The following is a 6,821-nucleotide window of genomic DNA, read 5'->3' on the forward strand; positions in this document are numbered from 1 at the left end:
CCAGGGCAATAGGGCAAGAAAGAGCAAATAAAAGGCATACAAATTGGCAAAGAGGAATTAAAACTATCTCTATTTGCAGACGGTATGATCCTGTATATAGAAAACCCAAGGGACTCAATAAAAAAACTACTGGAACTAATAGAGAGGTTCAACTAATAGAGAAGTGGCAGGATACAAGATCAACATACAAAAATCAGTTGGATTTCTCTACACCAGCAAGGAATCCTCTGAAAAAGAAATAAGGTAAACAATACCATTTACTATAGCTACAAAAAAGATAAAATATCTAGGAATAAACCTCACCAGAGACATAAAAGACCTATACAGAGAAAACTATAAAACACTGCTACAAGAGACCACAAGGGCTACATAAAAAAGAACCTACCTTGTTCATAGATAGGTAGACTAAACATTGTGAAAATGCTAATACTACCTAAAGCAATCTATATATTTAATGCAATCCTGATCCAGATTTCAAAAAAAAATTTTAAGGACATGGAAAAACTAATTACTAATATCATATGGAAAGGAAAGGGACCTCAAACAAGCAGAGCACTTCTCAAGAAGAAAAACAAAGTGGGAGGTCTCACACCCCCAGATCTTAAGAACTACTATACAGCCACAATAATAAAAACAGTATGGTATTGGTACAATAATAGACAGATAGACCAATGGAACCGAATCGAAAGTCCAGATATAGATCCATCCATCTGTGGACAACTGATCTTTGACAAAGGTCCAAAGCCCATTAAATGGGAAAGAGACAGCCTCTTTAACAAATGGTGCTGGCAAAACTGGATATCCACTTGTAGAAAAATGAAACAAGAACCATATCTCACCCCATACACAAAAACAAACTCAAGCTTGATCAAAGACTTAAATATAAAACCCAAAATTATAAAATACATCAAAGATAAAATATTGCCAAATATGGGAGCCCTAATTTACAGCATAAATAGACTGGCAAGCATAACCCAGAATGTGCAGCAGATAGAACAGAAGCTAGATGACTGGGACCTTTTAAAAATTGAATTTTTGGGCACATGGAAAGATTTCATCAAAAGGGTGAAAAGAGAACCTACAGATTGGGAGAAAATAGTTGCCTATGACATATCTGATAAAGGACTTATCTCCAAAATCCATAGAAAACTTCAATACCTCAACACCAAAAAGACAACCCAATTCACAAATAGGCAAAAGACTTGAACACACAATTCACCAAAGAAGATATACAGGCAGCCAACAAACACATGAGAAATTGTTCACGATCATTAATCATTGTTGTTGTTTTTATGTGCCGTCAAGTCAGACCCAACTAATAGCAACCCCTCCTTGGGTTTCCAAGGTAGTATCACTACGGAAGTAGATTGCCCCATCTTCCTTCTGAGGAGTGGCTGGAGGGTTTGAACTGCCAGCTTGCTGGTTAGCAGCCAAGTGCTTTAGGCACTATGCAACCAGAGAGATGCAAATCAAAACAACAATGAGATATCATCTCATCCCAGAAATAATAGCAAAGTCCAAAAGGTGAGAAAGTAACAAATGCTGGCAAGGCTGTGGAGAGATTGGAAGTCTTGTACACTGCTGGTGGGATTGTAAAATGGTACAACCATTGTGGCAAACAGTATGGAGTTTCCTTAAAAAATTGAAAATAGAAGTACCATTTGACCCAGCAATTCCATTACTAGCAATATATCCTAAAGAGGTAAGAGATAGTGCACAAACAGACATATGTACACCTATGTTCATCGCAGCACAATTCACCATAGCAAAGAGATGGAAACAACCTAAATGCCCATCAATGGATGAGTGGATAGCCAAATTATGGTATATCCACACAATGGAATACTATGCCACATCAAAGAACAATGAAGGATATGCGAATCATCTTGCAATGTGGATGAATCTGAAGGACCTCATGCTGAATGAAATACGTCAGTTGCAGAAGGACAAGTACTGTATGAACCTGTTACTGTAAAAAGACAGAGAAGAGTTTTCTTGAGAAAGGGAACTCACCTAGTAGGTTACCAGGATGGGGAGGGAAGGGGAAGGATTACTTTTGGGCTAGTTGGGGCCTACAAGCTGACATGCATAGAGGGAGGGATATAGGGAAGGATATATGACCACCATAATAATATTAGGAAAAGGGAGGACACTGAATAATGCACATAAGGGATAGATGACAGATGTCAACACCAACCAATGTGTCCACAAAACTGCATTGCCATTAACACCAAATACTAGGCTATACAAATAAACACATAAACACCTGAGATGATCAGACAGGTTCAGTGAACAGAAGTATACTCTAGACCAAGGATAGATTCAGCTGAGGCTAATCTTACACAGATACCAGTGATACAAAATACTTGCAGTTGTTACAGAAACAATAGAAGACAGACACAGAGTAATCCCTCACAGACAACCAGACATGATGGGAGAGAGATCCAATAGATCTATTGCCTCAGGACCATAGTACTGGGGGATACCAGACTCAACTGGCACAACAAAATACATACATAAAAGAATTTCTCCACATCCTACATTGGTGAGTAGCAACTGAGTTCTTAAAAGCTTTCAGGCGGCCATCTAAGATGCAGCTAATGGTCTCCTAGCATTGGAAGTGAAGAAGAACACACACACACACACACACACACACACACACAAAGGGCATTTAGAAGCAATCAGCCCTAGGACACGATGGCCCTTGAGACCAGAAGAACTAGATGATGCCCGGCTTCCAGTGCCAACCACTCAGGAAAGGATCAAATCTGGAGATCCTGGATAGAGTGGGAGGGAAAACATGGAACAGAATCCAAAAACTCAATAATGACCAGAATTACTGGTCAGAAGAAATCTGGTAAGACTTTCAATACTATGGCCCTGAAATACATTCTGCACCTGGAATAAAATTCACCCTCACAGGCAGGCTCTCAGCCCAATAGTTAACAAAATGTACACACAGACCACTCAACCCAGGATGATGCACCCACAAACTCTATGGGAATACATCCCTTAGAGCAATAGACCATGGGACACCAGAGGACCAACATTCAAACTGAGGAAATGGAGGACAAATATGAGTGCATAAATATGAGGGGCACAGGGGAAGGGTTATATGATAGGAAGGGGAGGATACTGGGTTAGGGTTGGACATGGTGAATGGGGAGTGAAACTAAATGTACACATTATGTTGAATGTAAAACAAGCTCTTAAAATAAAAGAAAAAAGAAAAAAAAAAAAAGAATTCATGTTACTTGGGTCCACAATCAACACCAATGGAAGCACCAGTCAAGACATCAGATGATGTATGGCACTGGAAAAATCTGCTGCAAAAGACCTCTTTCAAGCACTGAAGAGCAAAGATGTCTCCTTGAAGATTAAGGTGCACCTACCCCAAGCCATGGTATATTCAATTGCCTCATATACATGTGAGAGCTAGACAATAAACAAGGAAGACTGAAGAAGAGTTAATGCTCTTGAGTTGTCGTGTTGGTGAAGAATACTGAAAGTACCATGGACTGCGAAAAGAATGAACAAACCTGTCCTGGAAGAAGTGCAGCTGAAATACACCTTGGAAGCAAGAATGACGAGACTTCATCTCACCTAATTTGGTTGTGTTTTCTGAAGGGACCATTCCCTGGAGAAGGATATCATGCTTGGTAAAGTGGAGGGTCAACAAAAAAGGGGAAGGCCCTCAATGAGATGGATTGACACTGTGGCTGCAATGATGGTCTCAGGTGAAGCAAGGATTGTGAAGCTGGCACAGTACTGGGCAGTGTTTTGTTCTGTTTTACATAGGGTCACTATGAGTCAGAACTAACTTGAAGGCACCTAACAACAACAACAGGAGCTCTGGTAGCAGAGTGCCTAAGGTACTTGACTGCTAACCAGAAGGCTGATGGTTCAAATCCACCAGCCACTCCTCGGAAGAAAGGTTGGGAAATCTACTTCCATAGTGATACTGCCTTGGCAAACCAAGGAGGGGTTTCTATGAGTCTGGTCCGACTTGATGGCACATAACAACAACAACAACAGCAGCAGCAGCAGCAGCAACTTACCATGTTCAGGGATAGGGAGTTTTTGTATGTAAAAATGTGAATACGACCCAAAATGATCTGTAGATATAATGCAATCCTGATCCAGATTCTACTATTATTCTTTAAAGAGATGGAAAAACTTATTACTAACTTCATACAGAAAGCCAAGAGGTGCTGGATAAGCAGAGCATTAATAAAGAAGAAAAACAAAGTAGGAAGCCTTATACTTCCTGATCTCAAAACTCACTATACAGCCATCTTAGTCAGAACATCTTAGTACTGGTGCAATAACAGACACAAAAATCAGTGTAACAGAATTGAGAACCCAGAAATAAATCCATCTACCTGATCTTTGATAAAGGGCCAAAACCATTAAATGGAGAAGAGATGGTCTCTTTAACTAATGGTATTTGAAAAAATGGCTATCCATTCACTGAAAAATGAAACAGGATCCATAACTCTCACCATATACAAAAAGTAATACAAGATGGATTGATGACCTAAATGTAAAAGTCAAAACCATAAAAATTGTCAAAGAAAAAACAGTGGTAAATTTAGGGGCCCTAATAAGGAGCTCTAGTAGCATAGTGGCTAAGACACTTGCCTGCTAACCAGACGGCTGGTGGTTCAAACCCACCAGCCACTCCTCGGAAGGAAGGTTGGGCAATCCTACTTCCGTAGTGATACTGCCTCGGAAACCCAAGGAGGGGTCGCTATGAGTCGGGGCTGACTCGACGGCACATAACAACAACAACAACAATAAGGAGCTCTGGTGGCATAATGGGTAAAGCATTTGGCTGCTAGCCAGAAGGTCAGCAGTTCAAAACCACCAGCTACTCCATGGGATGAAGATGAGGCAATCTACTTCCATATAGGTTTATAGCCTTGGAAACCCATTGGGGGTCTCTATGAGTTGGAATCAACTTGATGGCAGTAGGAAGTGGAAATACATGGGATAAATACTATAAAACATAACTTATAAAAGCTCAGACAGCAGAAGATAAACTAGATGACTGGGATTTCCTAAATATTAAACACTTATGCTCATCAAAAGACTTTACCTAAAGAATGAAAAGAGAAACTACAGACTGGGAAAAAAATTAACAACAAAATAGTGCACAACTGACTAATCTTTAAAATTTATAGAAAACTTTAACACCTTAACAACCTAAAGACAAACAATCCAAATGAAAAATGGGCAGAGAATGTGAACAAAAATTTCACCAAAGACAACATTCAGATGGTTATCAAATAAGTGAAGAAACTCTTGTGATCATTACCCATCAGAAAGATGCAAAACAAAACAATACAATATTATTTTACCCCAGTATTAACACCAAAGCTCAACAAGAGAAAAACAACAGATGTTGGCAAGGTTGTGAAGAGATTAGAACCCTCATGCACTGCTAGTGGGACTGTAAAATGGCACAGCCACTGTGGAAAAAGAAAAAAAAATTGGAAATAGAAACGCCATATGATCCAGCAATCCCACTGCTAGGTATAATACAAGAGATATGAACAGATAATGTATACCCATGTTCATCACAGAATTATTCACAATAGCAAAATGATGGAAACTGAGGCACAGAACATTTTTCAAATCCCCCTCCAGAAGTGTCAGAGCCAGGACTAAACCCAAGTATACTGGCTGCAGAGTCCCCTGCCCCAAAATTATCGGCACCTGTGGCAGGCAGAAGTCATAACCTGTGCTCATAGTTGTAATCTGCTGTGGTAACAGCTTTAGTCCAATGCCAGGCCCAATGCCAAGGGCTGTTCACATACTGTTTAATATCAACCTTGTAGAACTGCATGGGGTAGGTTTACTGTCGCATTTTGCAGAGAATGAAATGCAGGCCAAGGACAATGGAGCAAGTCAATTTTGCCTGGCCATTGAGCTCTGATTTACCCTGATAGGAAAGAGAAGCTGCAAAGCTGGAGTTCTCTGTTTTCCTAAAATGTTTCCATTCTTCCAGATCTAGCCACACACCCAAGTTTGTTGTGAATAGCTTCAAGCTGAGAGAAAAGTAAAACATCTCAGGCCTAATGACAAGAACGAAAGATTTAAGTGTGAAGTTGGAAGCATTCCACACGAGCCAAGAAGCAGCCCTGATAAGCTCCATCAACAGGAAAGGTTGGTCACTGTGAGGAGGGGAGAGGTGGGAGGAGCACTGAGGACACACTCCTCCCTGATGCCATCTGCTGCAGCCTCAACTTCCTCTCCTCATCAGCCATCTCCTCTGCCTCTGCCCCTTCCTCTTGATGACTAAGTTTGCATGTGAAACAGTTTCCTTAGCTTGAAGAGACACCACCAAGCCACAGCCCCTGTATGTAACATTCCTTAGATATGGGAAGGACATGGTGACTGTGTGTTGCAAGAGTTTATTACCAACAGTAGCATATCTACCTCTATACACTAACAGAACTGACAGATGTCATGCACAGAACCACAGACTTTTCTTAGTTCGCCAGTGTTTTAAACTCCCTTGATCCACACCTGATCCATTTATTTAGGTCTCAGGTACAGTCAAAACACCAGTTTCAGTTCTGTCATGGCATGAGTTTTGGGGCATCTTTAACTATGGGAACACTTAGAAAAGCAAATGTTCATCTGTGGGACCATGGTTCACTCTGCTCTAAATCATTCATGGCCCAGATAGTCTAATCTTCATTTCATCCACTCAACAGGAATACATGATCTAGAAGTTAGAGTTTTTAATAACAGCACTATTATACATAATAGCCCAAAGTAGAAGCTACCACTCTCCTGAGAACAGGAGACAAGAC

The sequence above is a fragment of the Orycteropus afer genome, unplaced genomic scaffold, assembly GCF_000298275.1.
Source record: "Orycteropus afer afer isolate SDZICR_OR568_19922 unplaced genomic scaffold, OryAfe1.0 scaffold00269, whole genome shotgun sequence".
Classification (NCBI taxonomy): domain Eukaryota; kingdom Metazoa; phylum Chordata; class Mammalia; order Tubulidentata; family Orycteropodidae; genus Orycteropus; species Orycteropus afer.